Source organism: Carcharhinus amblyrhynchos, chromosome 17, assembly GCF_965287045.1.
Source record: "Carcharhinus amblyrhynchos chromosome 17, sCarAmb.v2.hapA, whole genome shotgun sequence".
In the NCBI taxonomy this organism is placed as follows: domain Eukaryota; kingdom Metazoa; phylum Chordata; class Chondrichthyes; order Carcharhiniformes; family Carcharhinidae; genus Carcharhinus; species Carcharhinus amblyrhynchos.
This window is the reverse complement of record NC_137340.1, coordinates 35140520-35158558: the sequence shown is the minus strand read 5'-3', so window position 1 is coordinate 35158558 and position 18039 is coordinate 35140520.

Below are 18039 nucleotides of genomic sequence, written 5' to 3'. Positions count from 1 at the left end.
AATTGCACAGATTCACAATCCTTTGTGTGAACAAGTTCCTCCTCAACTCAGTCCTAAATCTGCTTCCCTTTACTTTGAGGCCATGCGCCCTAGTTCTAGTTTCACCTGCCAGTGGAAACAATTTCTCTGCTTCTATCTTATCTATTCCCTTCATAATCTCATATGTTTCTATAAGATCTCCCCTCATTCTTCTGAATTCCAATGAGTATAGCTCCAGTCTACTCAGTTTCTCCTCATAAGCAAACCCTCTCAACTCTGGAATCAGCCTAGTGATTCTCCTCTGCACCCCCTGCAGTGCCAGTATATCTTTTCTCAAGTAAGGCAAACAAAACTGTACACAGTACTCCAGGTGTGGCTTCATCTGCACTTCATACAGCTGCAACATAATCTTGCTTTTTTATAAACTCCATCCCTCTAGCAATGAAGGACAAAATTCCATTTACCTTCTTAATTACGTGCTGCACCTGCAAACCAACTCCTTGAGATTCCTGCACAAGGATATCCAAGTCCCTCTGCACAGCAGCATGCTGCAATTTTTTACCATTTAAATAACAGTCCATTTTGTTGTTATTCCTACCAAAATGGATGACTTCACATTTACCAACATTATACTCCATCTGCCAGACACTCGCCCACTCGCTTAGATTACCTATATCCCTTTGCAGACTTTCAGCATCCTCTGCACATTTTGCTCTTCCACCCATCTTAGTATCATCTGCGAATTTTCACACACTACACTTGGTCCCCAACTCCAAATAATCTATGTAAATCATAAACAATTGCAGTCCCAACACTGGTCCCTAAGGTACACCACTAGTCACTGATCGCGAACCAGAAAAACGCCTATTTACCCCCACTCTTTGCTTTCTGTTAGTTAACCAATCCTCTATCCATGCTAATACATTTGCCGTAACACTGTGCACAGTTATCTTATGTAGCAGCCTTTGGTGCAGCATCTTGTCAAATGCCTTCTGGAAATCCAGATACATCACATCCACAGGTTCCCCATTGTCCACTTCACATGTAATGTTCTCAAAGAATTCCACCAAATTAGTCAAATATCATCTGCCCTTTATGGACCCATGCTGCGTCTTATCAAGGGGACAATTTGTATCAGATATCTCGCTATTTCTTCATTGATGATCGATTCAAGCATTTTCCTACTACAGAGTTAAGCTAACCAGCCTATAGTTACCTGCCTTTTGTCTACCTCCTTTTTTGAACAGTGGCATCACATTTGCTGTTTTTCCATCTGCGGGAACCACCCCACAGTCCAGCAAATTTTGGTGAATTATCACTAGTGCATTTGCTATTTCTCCAGACATCTCTTTTAGTACCCTGGGATGCATTCTATTAGGATCAAGAGACTTGTCTACCTTTAGCCCCCATTAACTTGACCAACACTGACCAACAACCTCTTTCATGATAATGATAGTTTCTAGGTTCTCACCTGCCATAACCTTCCTTCCATCAATTTTTAGCGTGTATGTTGGAAGGCTGTAACTGAGGGTGAAACATTCTACCTCTGCTCAGTGATTTAAGGTAATTGAAAGAGCAGCAATTATAGGGTGGAAAATAACAGGAACCGCAGAGGCAAGATAGTCAGAAAGATGCTGGTAAGTCAATATCTGGAGCACTGTGTGCAGTTCTGGACAACTTGTTTAAGGAAAGGTATTATTTCATTGGAGGCAGTTTAGAGAAAGTTCACTAGGATGATCCCCGGCATGGAAGGATTGTCTTATGAGAAAAGGTTAAACAGGTTGGACTCTCCTCATTGGAATTTAGAGGAATGAGAGGTGGAGGTGAATTTTACCATCCCGCTCGCCACGAGAATCGGAGCAGGCGAGGGGTGGACCACGGAAAGGTCTGTTGACCTCGGGCACAATTATCTGGTTTTGGGGTGAATGAGGACAGAAAATCTCACCTGTGGTCTCTTAAAGGGTTAGGCTAAATGCTGAGAGGATGTTTTCTGTCATGGGGAGTCTAGGACCAGATGGCACAGTCTTTGAATAAACGGGTGCCAATTTAAGACTGTGATGAGAAGGAATTTCTTCTCTCAGAGGGTTGTGAGTCTTTGGAGTTCTTTGCCACTGAGAGCTGTGGGGGGACAGAGCCCTTGTGTATATTTTGTGCTGAGATAGATCGATCTTTGATCAGTAAAGGATTTAAGGGTTACAGTGAAAGGACAGGAAAGTGGATGTGAGGAATTGAATGGCGGAGCAGGTTTAAGGGACAGAACGGCCTACTCTTGTTCCGATTTAATCTTATGGAATTTCATTAAGTCCTCCTTTCACTTGGAATTATAATTTGCCGAAATAAAATCCAAGCAACTTCATTTCCAACTACCAACATAGATGTTGTTGCCATTATTTGACCTCTGAAATACTTTAGACTTAAATTATTCAATGTGATTAAAGTGCTTTAAATAACATATGGTTGCCCTAGTAACTACCTTAGACAAACATGTTTTTCATCAGCCTTTAGGCTTGAAACATAAAGTTGAGATCTGATAATGCAATTTTCACCATCAGTCAGTATTATTTCTTCTTACATTTTAACATCTGCTAGAATATTTAAACATATTCACAGAGTTTAGCTTACTTTTACTGAACTGAATTATATTTTTCTTAGTTGCTTGCTTTTCCTTCCCCTACAGCCTAAGGGAAAACAACTTTCTGGAACACCCTTTTCTAACCTCAGATAGGATGGGAGAAATCTGGAAATGACAGACTTACACTTTGAGAATCAACACTGCCTTATAATGTGTTTCTGGGAATATGGGTAAGAACTGACAAAATTCATCCTTGCACTTATAAAGTAACAGCTAATGGACTTGAATGCGAAAGGCCATAGAGGGAGTCAAGAGTATGGAGACATAAAGAAACATTTTAAGAGAGAAATTTTTCAAGGACCTGAGCAAGGAGTGTCTGCAACTTCTTGACAGTACAATGTCGAGTAATTACCCTTTTATCTAGTTACATTAATTTTTTTTCTGTGTTGGCAGCCCACAAAATTAAGATTGATAAAAAAAACCCAGAAGAACAATCATTGTGGTGGCTGTGAGGGTGGTAAAGGAAGTAAAACAAAAATATTGTTTTTATAACAATTTTGTCAGAGTTGTAAAGATATCAGAGAAGGTGAAAAAAGATTATTCAGCTCAAAAATTAGGGACCAATGGGTTGGATATTTAAACCTCTTTAAGGCTGGGATTGGAGGTTAGTGGACTTTAAAATAGTGCCACCACCAGTTTGGCAATTTCCTCGCTTCACCCTGTTCCCAGGTCATTTTCGTAGATGCACAATTGGGCAGGCAGCTGGGCTGGCTGCCCATACGTGGCGGGGAGCCAATCCAGGTAATTAAGGCCAATTTAAGAAGGCCAATTAAGACTTTCCATTTGGCTTTCAAGTTCTTGCAGATGGTGCAAGCCAATCTAGCTGCCTTGAATAACAGACAGGGAGGCCAGTGCTCCCCTATGCTTAGAGGTAATCTTTGCTTGCCTGGTTGCTGCACCAGCCAAAGGACACCCTGTAAAGGGCCTCTCTCTCCATCAGAGTGGAGGCCTGGTTGAAAAAGCCATTTTTCTAGTTTAAAATTTTTAAAGTTGGTGAGAAGGTTTTCCCATTTTGAAATACCCTCCCCCTCACTTGCCTTCCACTGCAACCTGCTGTTACTTCAAAGCTGGAAGGCCTTTCATTGACCTTTCAGCATCAAGACACTGCCCCACCTTCTTAATTGGATGGCAAGTCCATTTGCTGACCATTAATTGGCTGTCCGAGGGAAAAGCACAAAGATTGACCGCTGCAGTCCATGTGGCACACCCACAGTGTTGCTAAGGAGGGATTTCCAGGATTTTGACCCAGTGATATTGAAGGAATGGCAACATAGTTCCAAGTAATGATGTGTAGCCTGGAGGGGAACATGCATCCGCTGTTCTTGTCCTCCTAGGTAGTAGAGATAATAGGTTTGGAAGGTGCTGTAATATGAGCCTCGGTGAGTTACTATGGTGCATCTTGTACATGGTATACATTGCTGCCACTATGTGTCAATGGTGTAGGGAGTAAATGTTTCAGATACTGTGCCACTTACCAAGACAAGTGGAGAATATTCTATCAGATTCCTGACTTGTGTTTTGCAAATGATGGACAGACTTTGGGGAGTTAGGAGGTAAGTTGCCCTGGTACCCCCATGCCAACACTATAGTTAAAAAAGCTCACCAATGCCTCTACTTTCGCAGAAGACTAAGGAAATTTGGCATGTCAGCTACGACTCTCACCAACTTTTACAGATGCACCATAGGAAACATTCTTTCTGGTTGTATCACAGCTTGGCATGGCTTCTGCTCTGCCCAAGACCACAAGAAACTACAAACAGTCATGAATGTATCCCAATCCATCACGCAAACCAGCCTCCCATCCATTGACTCTGTCTACATTTCCCACTGCCTTGGCAAAACAGCCAGCATAATTAAGGAACCCACACACCCCAGACATTCTCCCTTCCACCTTCTTCCGTTGGGAAAAAAATACAAAAGTCTGAGGTCACGTACCAACTGATTCAAGAACAGCTACTTCCCTTCTGCTGTCAGAGTTTTAAATGCATTAAGTTGATCTTTCTCAACACCCTAGCTATGACTGTAACACTACATTCTGCACTGTCTCGTTTCCTTCTCTATGAACAGTGTGCTTTGTCTGTGTAGCACGCATGAAACGATACTTCTCACTGTACACTAATACATATGACAATAATAAATCAAATCAAATCAAATCAAGTTACTCACTGCAGAATTCCCAGCCTCTGACTGTCTCTTATAGCCACGTTATTTATATGGCTGGTTCAGTTCAGTTTTTGGTCAAAGATAACCCTTAGGATGTTGATAGTAGGGGATTCATCAATGGTAATGCCATTGAATGTCAAGGGGAGATGATTATGTTATTTCTTTTTGGAGATGACCCTTCCCTGATTCCTGTGTGGCACAAATGTTTCTTGATGCTTATCAGCCAAAGGCTGAATGTTTTAGAAGTCTTGCTACATATGTATACAGTCTGCTTCCATATACATTGTGTTTTGTGCAGCTGATGGGAATCAATATTAATACATTATATTTTCTCCCCCGTAAGTTGAACATCCCCAACAAATTCAAATAAATGCAACATGATCAATAATCAATAAACAATAATCAATAAGTCAGACAATTTTGAGGTCATCACTCTCAGAATGGATGACAGTGAATCTCTGATGTATTCTTCCTTCACTGGTTGTAGCCTCTGGCATTTTCACCTTTGCCCGAATGTCATCAGTGGTTGGTTTGCCCAGTGTCGATGTTGTAACTAAAGGTTAACACAGTGTTTGGTCTACAGGTAAAGTGTTGCTTTCCTCAATGGTGTCTGTCAGTGTTAGGGTTGCAGAATGTTCAGGTCAGGACTTTGTACAATTAAATCCAGATTTTCAGCAACTCACATTTCTGGTGGATCAATTCTTCCTGCCACAGTTGGTCCATATGGCTCCTCCAGATGTCATCATCTCTGGTTTGGACGGTATATGAGACAGGTCCAAGGATATGCAAGGAAGGTGGCAGGAACCTATTTCTCTCCTGGCCAAAACTCCATTGCAAGACACAATGTTTTGCTTTACTTTCCCACTATTCCATCTGTCCTATTTGGTTGTTGTATGACTTATTTTGTTTTCAGAGGTATCAACAAGTTGAATGCCGAACGTAGTTGCCTCTTCATCATGAATAATGCAAGAGAGGTTTTGCTGTAGAATGAGTGGTGTTCTTATACGCTAGTAGGGATTGGTTAAGACGTTTGATCAGTGAACCCTGTTTCCTGTTTGGTCTCAATGTATGTTTCATGGTTTAGACAAAATATTCTGCTAGTCCATTCATAGCAGGATAATACAGCACCGACCTAATATGTTGAATACCATTCTCTTTCAAGAAACTTTCAACTTATTGGGAGATAAATTTCAGTCCTTTGTCATTTACCAATTGTTCAGCGAATCCAAATCTACCAAAGACTTCTCCAAGCCTCCCGATTGTCTTTTCCGATGAAATAGATTACATTATAGCAATTTCTTGCCACTTTGAACGAGCACTGACTGTTACTAAGAACATTTGTCCTTCAAAATGTCCCGCAGGTTCTACAGGTACTTGTTGCCAAACTATTCAGTTCCGACTGCCAAAGCAAATCTTCACGCAGCTCAAAGAAGGCACTCAAGCAAGAGGAGGACGAAGGCAGTGCTTCAAAGGTATCCCAAAGGCTTACCTCAAGATGCAGATGGGAGACCTGGGAGACCCTTGCTCAGAAGAAACCTATCTGGAGGAACCTCCTGATTGAACAGACACAATTGAATGGGAATACCAGTGATCTCGAGCCCAAGGACTGAACCCACCTTCTGGAAACACCTGCCACCTGTACAGTCAAAGATGTGTCTTTAGGATTGGGCTCATCAGTCATACTCCTGACACTAAGGGGCAATTTAACATGGCCAATCCACCTAACACTCACATCTTTGGACTGTGGGAGGAAACCGGAGCACCCGAAGGAAACGCACACTGATGTGGGGAGAATGTGCAAACATCACATGAGTATTTCCAATACTCATGAGTTTTGCTACCCCTCCTGCTAGCGGGATCTCCAGTTGAAGTGGCCCCCTTGGTGGGTTCCCTGGCATAGCAGCAGGCAAGCCACACAGAACATCCATGAATCTCAGCAGAACTGAAATGTCCTACCAGTGGGCAATGGTGAACCACTGTTGGAATAAATGTCACAGTGGGGAAGGGAGAGGTGAGTGGAAAATCTCACCCTTAATATTTATTCTTTTCAAGAACAGTTTTAGAGTTCTATATCTTCTCTGTAAGATATTGACTAGTTTAAAGTCATAAGCTGAGATGATACCGTCACACGCTGCTGGCCGATTGGCGGGGCAAGTGCTAAGATAACGAGAAAGCTATGAAATCGGGCTCGTGCCTGATTTCTCACCTGTCACAATCTTACAGGCACCGGATATCCGGCAAGATCGGCCTCACACCCTTTTCAATTTATTTAGAATTTAAATATTACAAGTGAGCCCGGGATGCTATTGTCCCACAGGCAATGCATCTCTGGCCATTACACTCGATCTGTAAAACATTATTCCTCACATACACTTCTTGCCCATATCTCTTGTCCAAACCCTAAACAAATTTGTCCATTAACAAATGGACCCAGCTTTTCTCTCTGTACCTTATCTTATCTCATTACAACTCTTTCAGCTCAATCTCACTTGATCCAAGGTGAACAACCCCAGCTTCTCAAACTTAACCTTCGAGCTGAATTCCCTCATTCCTAAAATAAAGTTTTGTGACCAGATTTGGAAGGAATACTTTAGTTGTGGCCTAACCAAAGCTTTATAAAGGCTCAGCATATATTCCTTGCGAATACCTCTATTTATGAAGCCCAATATTATCTAATATGTCTTGCCACCTTCAAAGGTCTGAGCACATGAGCACCCAGGTACCCCTGTCTCTACACAATACTTGGAACTGTGTCATTAAGTAGATATTAACTCTCTCTATCTCTTCTTCCAAAATGCATCACCTCACAATTCTCTTTTTAACTCCAAAATTCCAGTAATATTACCCATGGCAAAACTGCTGTTGCTTTAGTAAAGGTATATTACATGACTTCTCAAACTCTTCCTCTCTGTTGTAGAAATCCAAGAATATTCAGAAACAAGACTATTTTCTGAAACAAGTACTTTCCTGCTTCCTGGATGCTGCTTCAGATTTCACACATTCTCTCAGCACAAAGCTGGTCTCGGGACGTCTCCCACAGAGCCAATGCAACTCAGCTCAACATTTTTTTGTAAAAGTCCTTTTCCCCTTTCATCTTCACTCCCAATGTCCTCAACACCTCTGAACTCAGCTTTTCCAAAATATGATAATCCTATGGCTTAAATAATGTGCAATAACTTTCTCTTGTGTCCTTATGAAACCTTTGTAAATTGTAGAAGTCCCTTACTCCATTTTAAAGTTCAACAGCTGAAAAGGCAAGTTCCTAGCTACCTTCCAATGCAAATTCCTTAACCTGACCTATTATATATCCACTTCACCTCAGCCTCTTATGATAAATGCATGCATTTAGCACTTTTATCCTTTTATCTCTCAACTCACCCTGACAAGTTGTCTCTATTAACCTCCCCTCAGCTTAATTAAACTATTTACACACACACGTTCACACAGACAGGCAACCTTCTTTACACAATTAACACAATATTCCACCAAAATATTTTTTAAAAATGTGACCATAAAAGTTTCACTAAGTGTCATAAAAAACCCATTTGGTTCACTATATCCTTTAGAGAAGGAAATCTGTCATCCTTACCTAGTTTGGGCGAAATATGACTCCAGAAGTACAACAATGTATTTGACTCCTAACTGCCTTCACAATGGCCTAGTTTAGTCAATGGACAATTAGGAATGGGTAACGAATGTTGGCCTTGCTGTCAGAGCATTGCCTGTCTTTGGAATTCTCTTCCCAAGAGAACAATGGAGGCTCGCTCATTAGATAGATTGTTATTCAGCAAAGGAATTGAGGGGTGCAGGGATTGGAGCAGGGAGCTGCTGGCAGTTGGGGGGGGAGGGGGATGGTGGTGGAGGGGGTGGCTTGGCGGGGGGGGCAGACAGGAAAGTGGAGTTGAGAGAGCGATCAGCTCAGCTACGATCTTATCAATGGCCTACTCCTGTTTCTAACTCAAGTCTTTTTGACTCACTGCTTTCTGTGCTTAAGTCAATTTTTAAAAATCCATACTGACACCTCCTATTCCCTGCACTTCAATTTGTTAATTAGCCTTTTACCTGGAATTTTATAAACACTTTCTTAAAATCCATGCAGGTAACATCCAGCTCATTCATTTCATCAATCTTCTATGTTACTTCATCAAAAATGTCATCATGGGAGAGGCCTTTCTCAACAAAAAAACACAATAAATTCAGTCAGTAATTTATTTTCTATATGATTAGTACTTACATTTTACTGATTATAAGACCAGCAAAAGTAATGAATCCTGACAAAATACTTTGAATAACTGTGGTTCATAGCAAGAAACAATGAAATAAACTAGGTGGACTTCTCACTGAAAAAGTAACAATTCCCTTTTGTTTTGGCTAACCAGATAAACAAGAAATGAATTTAGCCTGCTGTTGGGTAATTATAACGGCCAATTTGTTGCTGGAGACATTTGTTCTATGGTCCATTTTTGACCCATTACATCAAATAGGAGCTAATTAACTGATGGCGCTGATTGATTAGGGTCCAGCAGCTTCAGGCAAGTTGGAAAGCAACCATTGCTTTGATACCTTTAAGTCTTTTTTTAAATTGCAAACTGATGTAAAAACCCATATACAGAAATACACATTTAGCTCAGTCTATTAGTCCTGTGTTGTACGTGTCAAACAACAAGATTCTTAGATCTGCATTGTGCAAGACCAATATTGCCTTATGTTCTTTTGCCAAAACTGCAATGGGTTCTGCAAAATTAATAATCCTTAATTTTATTTTACTGTTTATGTGCTTTTACAAACTACGCATTTAAAAATGCATTCAAATTTGATAATGCAAAGCTTTCAACAATTATACGCTCTCTTCTACTTAAGAAGATATACAATTAGAAAAATATAAACTTCAGTATGTAATCTGGTTTTATGAGTACAGTTGGAACCCAGATTCTGAACATTATCTAACTGAACAGGCAGTTATCTGAAATAAAGGGCGCAATGTTTTCTGAGAATGCTTTGCCTTTCCTTGTTGAAGTTACTGTCTGGGTAAAAAGTCACACTTTCTGACATGGAGATGAATCATAACACCACACTTTAAAATAAAACTGGTAATTTGAAAAGATTAAGTAAATGTTAAGATCACGGCTGATAGTCAACACCAAGGAGTCCTAAATCCCAGAAGGGAAACTGGAAGCATTGGTTTTTTGCAGTGTCCTTAACTACCCAGTTCCATACCTTCAGTTTGTGAGTCTATCTTTTAGAATGTAATTGCAAAGTTCATACCTCCTCATTTGAACCTCTGACATCTTATTCAAATATTCTATTCCTGTTACCTCAGGTAAGCATTTGTTTGTAGTATCACTAGATTCATCATCATATCAAAGCACTTGTTCCATTAACCCAGCTGAACTGTCCCTGCCATTATATTAGCTTTAGTTTAAAATGGCTTTTAAAAACACATAACTAGCAGAACATGATCCAATTTACTGAAATTTCTTGATGTTTTGTGTTATCACAATTTTATCTGACACTTCCCCCTCCATTTTTAGAAATTAATAGAGTCAGAATTAAAAAGATGGTTTCATTTCCCAACCATTTCCTGCTATTGACGCCTCTTATACAAGTACATTACCAAAATGCATGCATTAACATAAAGACATTGAATACATTCAAGAGGAAGCTACATAGAGCACATGGGAGTCAAAGGTTATGGGGAGAAAGCAATATTAGGCTATTGAGTTGGACGGTCAGCCGTGATTATGGTGAATGGCGAAGCAGGCTTGAAGGACCAAATGGCCTCCTCCTGCTCCTATCTTCTAAATTTCTAAATATCTCAAAGTTCCATATCTGTCCTCTCCACCAGACTCGAATGTCCAATCTTCTTTACAATTTAATTCCTGGTATTGCGACTGCAATTATATTCTCTCAGCTATATGGATAATTTTTAAGTAAAATGGTTGGAGTAATAGACTCCACTGAAACAGTCTGGCATTTCAATCTTGAAATTATTCCAAATGTCACATTGGATTGTGGTCCGTATGGCCTATATGGATAATTCTCTCCGATACAACATAAACTTCAAAATGTTGCACCAAAACCAAACTCATTATTTCCTTCTCAATAGTGGAACATGTTTGTTGATGACTGTTTAACTTTTGTTAACAATATCTGTAATGTTCTAACATAAATTCAATTTAACACACAATAGATTTTATTGAAAGAGATGTTCTTTGCACTGCACAAAATACAAACTGAAATTAAAACATTAGCCTGCAACACCTTAATGACATCACTGTCAAATCATGTGATCAACTCTTAAAGCAATCTGTAAGCCTTTAAATATATAACATCCCTCCCCATTTACTTTTGTGGTCATGACAGCAAATTATGATGAAGTTACACATAGGATCAATAATACTCTAGACACAGTGCTGTGCACCATTAATCCTTAATATGCAGTCAATAAGATAGTCAATCAGGAAGGCATATATTCTTCTTTGATTGTATACAATGTTCTGAAATTTAGCTGTCTTTGACACTAGAAGTATGATTTGGAACTTCTCCATTGAAACTAATTCTGCATCATTCTCACTTAGTATATTAGCAGAGACATAATCATCAGGCAATTCAGATTCAACTAAGTCTTCTGTAGTAATATACACAACACTAAGGACTAAAGATGTCAACAATTTGTCAACATGATTTCACCAAATTAGTTCATTTTTTTGAACAGAGTAAGGAATTGGACCTATTTTTGCTAAAACTATGACTTTTATCCATTGCTCACTTGTGGCATAATTACACACTAACATTCTAGCTATTTGTTGAAATGAGTGTTATTTTAGAAACAAAGAAACATAGAAAATAAAATCAGGAGGAGGCCATTTGGCCCTTCAAGCCTGCTCCACCATTTATCTTGATCATGCCTGATCATTAGAATTAATATCCTTATCCTGAGGTAACTTAGAAATGTGTTTACATTTTTAAATACTTTCTCATTATCCAATTGAATTGAGGAAAGTCACTTTCAGAATCTTCCCACTCTTTTTTCTTTTCCTGATTCACCTCAGCTATTACTATATGCATCTGGTTATCTTTCTGATCAAAATACCTCTTGAGCATAATACATGACATATCCCAGCTATAAAACAATAAGATTTCTCCCCAGCAATAAAACAATGAGATTTTGCTTTTCTAACTGCTTCTGTCTACAACACCTGTTGTGATTTTTTAAATGCCCTCTTGCCAATTCTGATGCCCCATTTAATCTTGAACTTTGCTACACAATCCAAGATTGTGGTTATTCTCCCAAATTAATCACCCCAGAATTAGTTTGAGTGGTCATTTTACCTCATGACCATATATCAATGAAAAAGGGTTACATTTCATGGAGTCATTCCTAGTGGCAAACAATAAGAATGGAATTATATCCCAGTCTTGTGGGTGATTCTGACTACATGCCCTCATCATAGTCCTCAAAGTCTAATGCTATGGCTGGAATTTTCTGATTGTTCACGCTAGTCGGATTTTCCCATCCCGTTGCAGTGAATTTGGCTTGTCGCCAAATTCTCCATCTTCTCTGCAACGGGAGCATGGCGCGAATGGGCGGTAAGACTGTGCCTCATGTCCCTAATGCCCCTTGCGACTATGGATGTATGCTGACAAATTACTTTATCTCTAGGCTATTCATGACTTCCTTAGACAACCTTGACAAGAAATTTGACCCTTGATTCAATTGTACTTCTTTTGGTAAACCATACCTATAAAAGGTTCGGTCAATTCTTCTATAACCCTTTTAACTGTAATATTTCCTAATGGTATGGCTTCTGGGAAGTTGGTAGACACACTTATAATTGTCAGCAAGTACTAATTTCTTTGTCTTAGGAAGGGACCCCACACAATCTCTCAGAACTCTAGCAAATGGCTCCTCAGATGCTGGGACAGGAATTAAAGTTGCCGGTTTTATTATGGCTTGTGGTTTTCCTATCACTTGACATGCATGACGTGTCCCACAAAACCTATCTATGTCTTTATGCAATCCAGGCCAGTAAAACAGTTTCAGTATTTTAGCCTGAGTTTTACTTATTTAGGGGTGGCATGGTGGCACAGTGGTTAGCACTGCTGCTTCACAGTACCAGGGACCTGGGTTCAATTCTGGCCTCAGATCATTGCCTGTGTGGAGTTTACAAATTTATCCCCGGGTCTGCGTGTGTTCCCTCTGGGTGCTCTGGTTTTCTCCCACAGTTCAAAGATGTGCAAAGTTAGGTGGATTGCCTGAACTAAATTGCCCCTCAGTGTCTGGGGGACCAGCAGGGTAAATATGGAGGGGGTTATAGGGATAGGGTCTGGGTGGGATTGATGGTGGTGCAAGCTTGATGGGCTGAATGGCCTGCTTCTGTACTGTAGGGATTCTACAATTCTATGATAAATGACACCCAATGGAATCTAAGGAGCTACTTGCAGAATTTCTTTCTTATACCCAGGTGATTTTATGACTTGATGTATTTCTGCCCATTTCCCATCCTCTTAGATATCATAATGTCTTCATTTTCTCATTAATGTATTATCCTTTAAATGGTAATATTCAGGAATGCACTCTGTTTCTAACTCTGAGTGAGCTGTTTGATATATCTGCTTTATCTTTGGATGTCTTTGCTGCAATTCTCTGAAGTAAATATTTCAGCTTTCCATATCTTCCAACCTTTCATCTTGAACAATCTTACAACAGATAGTATCAGCTAGGGCACTTCACTCTCCTGACCCTGTCTCTTAGACTCCTCCTCTGGGTTAATACCTATGGGTCTGTGAACTTATTATCACGCGATCACAAAATAACCAAGGGTTTTCCATCTGCAGCCCTTCTGTGGTTTGGTTTTCTACAGGTTGTTTGACTGCGATAGGCATCGCTATTATCTTTGACCCAGCTATTTAATTTTGTATGACAAATCGAATGCCTGCAACAGGCAATTTCTCTATTATTCCTACAATCACTTCTCCTATCCTCAAACTACTTGTCAAGTTTACATTAACCAATGGAATTTCCTTTGCTTCCCTGTGAATGCCACTTATTAAAACATCTTCGGCTACTGCTTCTACCAAAGGTTGACTTCACCTGACACCAAACTATTTAGATAAGAATTGTGATCTCCTTGCTTTTTTGCGCCCTCCGGTGGGATTCTACCTTTCAGGAGGGTGTGTGTGTGTGTGTGTGTGTGTGTGTGTGTGTGTGTGTGTGTGTGTGTGTGTGTGTGTGTGTGTGTGTGTGTGTGTGTGTGTGTGTGTGTGTGTGTGTAATAACACAAGGAAGAAACTCTTAAAAAGGCTGCAGCAGCACTTAATGCAGATATTTTAAAGATAGATACTTGCTAATGGAAACATAAATACTTTTCAGTGTTTTTAAAGCTCGCCAATAATTTTATTCAAAACTTTCTCAGCTTTACAAAAAGCTTCAGGAGAGGGGAAGAAATGATTGGCAAAAGCTAAGGGTTAGCAAAATGAATATGTCAGCAGGGAATGAAATCTTTGGTCAAGTGAATCAGCAGCATAATAACTGAACTCCTATTTGACTGATGATGGAGATTCTGATTTAAGTATCTTGTTGATCCCTGTTTCCTTGTGAAAGTCAGTAAGGGACTTTAACATAGCAGTTTTTTAAAAATCTGTCCCCGCTGTGCCGAAGTCTCCTAATTGCTTCATTTGCTGTTAGTTTAACTAAATATAAATTTGCTGCTGTGACAGAATAACAAGACCAGCGAAATCTCCACAAAAACAAGGAATACAGAAATATACAAAAATTAGAAATAAAGTGTCATTTTCCACTCGCAGTTCTGGGTCAAAAATAAAGGTTTCCTTCAGCACACTCCAAATTAGTTCACAAAGTACGGTCATGGCAATCGATCTAATCAAATATTCTGAAATAATTTTGAATCCCTTATTATTTCACCCTGGAGTACTGAAAATAGTGCTTCCTTAAAATCAAGTAAAGAATACTCCAAAGTAAATCAAGAATGCCAGTGTTGGTATGCAACCTCTCTTATATCATAACCTCAAAACAATCAAACACAATGTACAAAGCAGCTTTATGCAGCTGAATGGATTTATTAAAATTAATAGCATCTGAGCATTTAGTAAAGTTGAATTTAGGCTAAAGCTGATTCATTCCAATACAATGAGATAAATCATTTGGACTGAGATCAATGTCATGAAAATGTTACTAATAAAGCAGAACTTCTGCTAATCAAGGCACTATTGCAAACCAAAAACTAGAAGAAGTTTTCTTCAATTCTAAATATAAATTTGTGACCGACTGACTTCCAATCTATTTTCCTGTGCTGTTTGTTGAAAATGCTAAGTTGTCATGCATAAGTCTTTCACTGAAAGGATTGAAGCATTTGGCAGAAGTTCTAGCTTTAGAACTCATTTTCTTTTAAGTATGTCTTGGAAAAGACAAGAAACAAATTACTCTGATATGGGATTGAAGTCTGACAAAACGCAGGTACAGAAACATGAGGATGCATTTGCAAGAGAGACGTGGGGCCCTATTTTACCATTTTGATTCTAAGTGCTGGGTGGGTTTGAAACTGGGAGTGTTTCAGATCTGACTTAAACTCGTTCTCAGGCATCCCCATACACAGACTGCCTGCAAAAATATCAGCGAGTCTAAATCACGCTGCAGAAGCCTGTGAGCAGGGCTTAACGCGTCCAAAGCCCTGCAGCTCCGATTGGCGTCTCCAACTGTGCATGCGCAGAAAAAAATGATAGAATGCTGCTCCCCTGCCACAACCCTCCCGGGCTGGATAATGCCTCCCCCTGACTCCGACAGACATTGCCCCGCCCCTCCAACATTACTAACCCCCTTATTCCCCCATACCCCTGCCTCCCAGACCAATTGTAGGCCTCTTCTCCTCACCAATCTCAGGCAGAATGGCAGTGGATCCCCCTCACCGCCCCTCCCCACCCTCCTCAACACTGATCTGAGGCAGAATGGCAGCAGTTCCCCCCTTCCCCTCTACTGATCTCAGTCAGAGTGGCAGCAGACCCACCATCCCTGCCCTCCCCCCGCACCCCACTGATCTCAAGCTAAGAACCGTCAGATGCTAGACACCTACTTCCTTACTAACTGAAGTGCCCAAATCGGATTTCTATGGAGTATGTCTGTTTCGTACCAATTCTGGATACATGAACACAGCGGTAAAGGGGGAAGTGCTGGTAAAGTTGGGCGTATAACCCATTAAGTCAATTTAAATGCATTTAAATCACCGTCGTGCCTGTTTTGGGCACGGTCCCTATTGTGATCATTTTTGGGCTTTGGTAAAGGGGGAACTGATGCGGAGGTGAGCGCAGATCATTCTACTTGCTTCACTCCGACTTTACCAAGTTTTCACGCTCGAAAACGGGCGCAACGCGATGGTAAAATTGGGCCCATGAAGTTAATTCTAGTTGCATTGTCAAAATTCCAGATGAACAAAGTAGAACAAATATCTTTGGTTATGTTTATTGCAGAACGATAAGGAGGAATTTGAAAAGTAGCAGTAAAACAGCAATGCAGGATATTCATTGTTGGACTGTGGAGTGCTGTGTTGTCTGAACTGTCAACGTTTGATTGAGATGTTAAGCCAAAAGCCCCAATGAATGGTCCTCTATTGCTGACTGAAGAAGAGCAAAAGGTTCTCTGGACAAACATTCCGCTTCAAGCAATAACTAGTTCTTAGTCTTATTTGCTTTGTATGGAACTTTGCACAAATTGGCTGTTGTATTTACATACATAGTAACAATGGCTACATCTTGAATGCCAATCATTGCTGTAAAATATTTTGCCATTTCCTAAGGGCATGATGGAGTGCTATACAAGTGAAAGTTCTTCTTTTCTATAGAAAAGCAAAAAACTGTGAATGCTGGAAATCTGAAATAAAAACAAAGATTTTTCAGCCTAGGAGGTGAAAGGATGTAACAGGGCAGATGTTGCATCGCTCATACTTGCATAGGAAGATGCCTTGGGAAGGGAGGTGCTGTTGGGGTGATTGATGGGGTGATTGCTGAGTAGGCCAGGGTGACCATTTAGAATGCTGAAAGGGGAGGGGGAAAGAAATGGTGATGTGTTATACTCTGGTGATGGATACCGCACCGTTGTATGTGACGACCAGTGCAGTGAAAGTGAGGCCAAAGGGGGAAAGTATCATAATTCTGGGCAGGAGGGGAAGAGATGAAAGCAGAATAGGATGGAGGCAATTGAGGCTATGTCAATGATAATGGAAAGGAAGTCCTGGTTATGGAAATAGGAAGATATATAGCTAGCTCTGTTATGAGAGTTGGGAGCATTGGGCAGATCTATTGAATTCACTCAATTTCTCCGACTCTCCAAAATGCCAGATCTGTGATTTTGAATAATGGAGCTTGAGAATGAGGACTAAACTAGAAGCTTCCATAACTAAGTCAAATACTTACAGAATTTCCAGATAATTCTGCAGTGCTACATCCAATTTTTCTTCAGATTTGTGCGGTTTGATCATGGGCCATACTGGAATAAGCAGCCTGTGCCTAAGTCTGTTTGGTTGTTTATACAGCGAGCAATCCCAAAAGTAAGGTATTCAAACAGAAATAAAAACTACTTCAAGATAAGATAAACAGATAAGATGAAAAGCAAACAAGACCGGCAGGATAAGTGCCTTTTTAAATCCTCAATAAGCTTGTGGATGAAACTGCTCTAGAGTGGAACTTTTTCCACATGTGCATCTTGTGACTGAATATTTCTAAATTAGGTATGAGAAATGGACCTAGGAGTTTCCAAACTGAGAATGAGAAAGAACTTGCTGAAGAACTAGGAAATGGTGTTGCAGATCTTCTGTTCTCCAGGGGATTATATCCCAGTGGTAACCCAGAGGATGTGCAAGGGGAACCCTTGGAAATCTCCATGTAATGACTGCATGGGATTTACCCAGAAAGTTTCAACTTCCTTGAGCAATTACCTGCTGTCTGGAACTTTCCAAAACTACAAGGTGTGGACTTTGATGGATCTGACTCTCTTATAACCAGGAAAATGTAGAAAGATGAAAAGCAGTTTTACTCCCAGATAACTATACTGCTGACACCTGACCTGACTACCACAATCTCCACTCCTCCACCCACCGACTATCCCCTGAGCCCTCCAAACACAACTACCACAACTACTGCCTGATTTCTCCCTCAACAATTCCACGATCCATCTGACTAACACTCCTGACTAACCTCCTGAGTGTGCTCCCTGACCGCTCGACTAATCCACCCCCCAGCTCCCAAATATAATT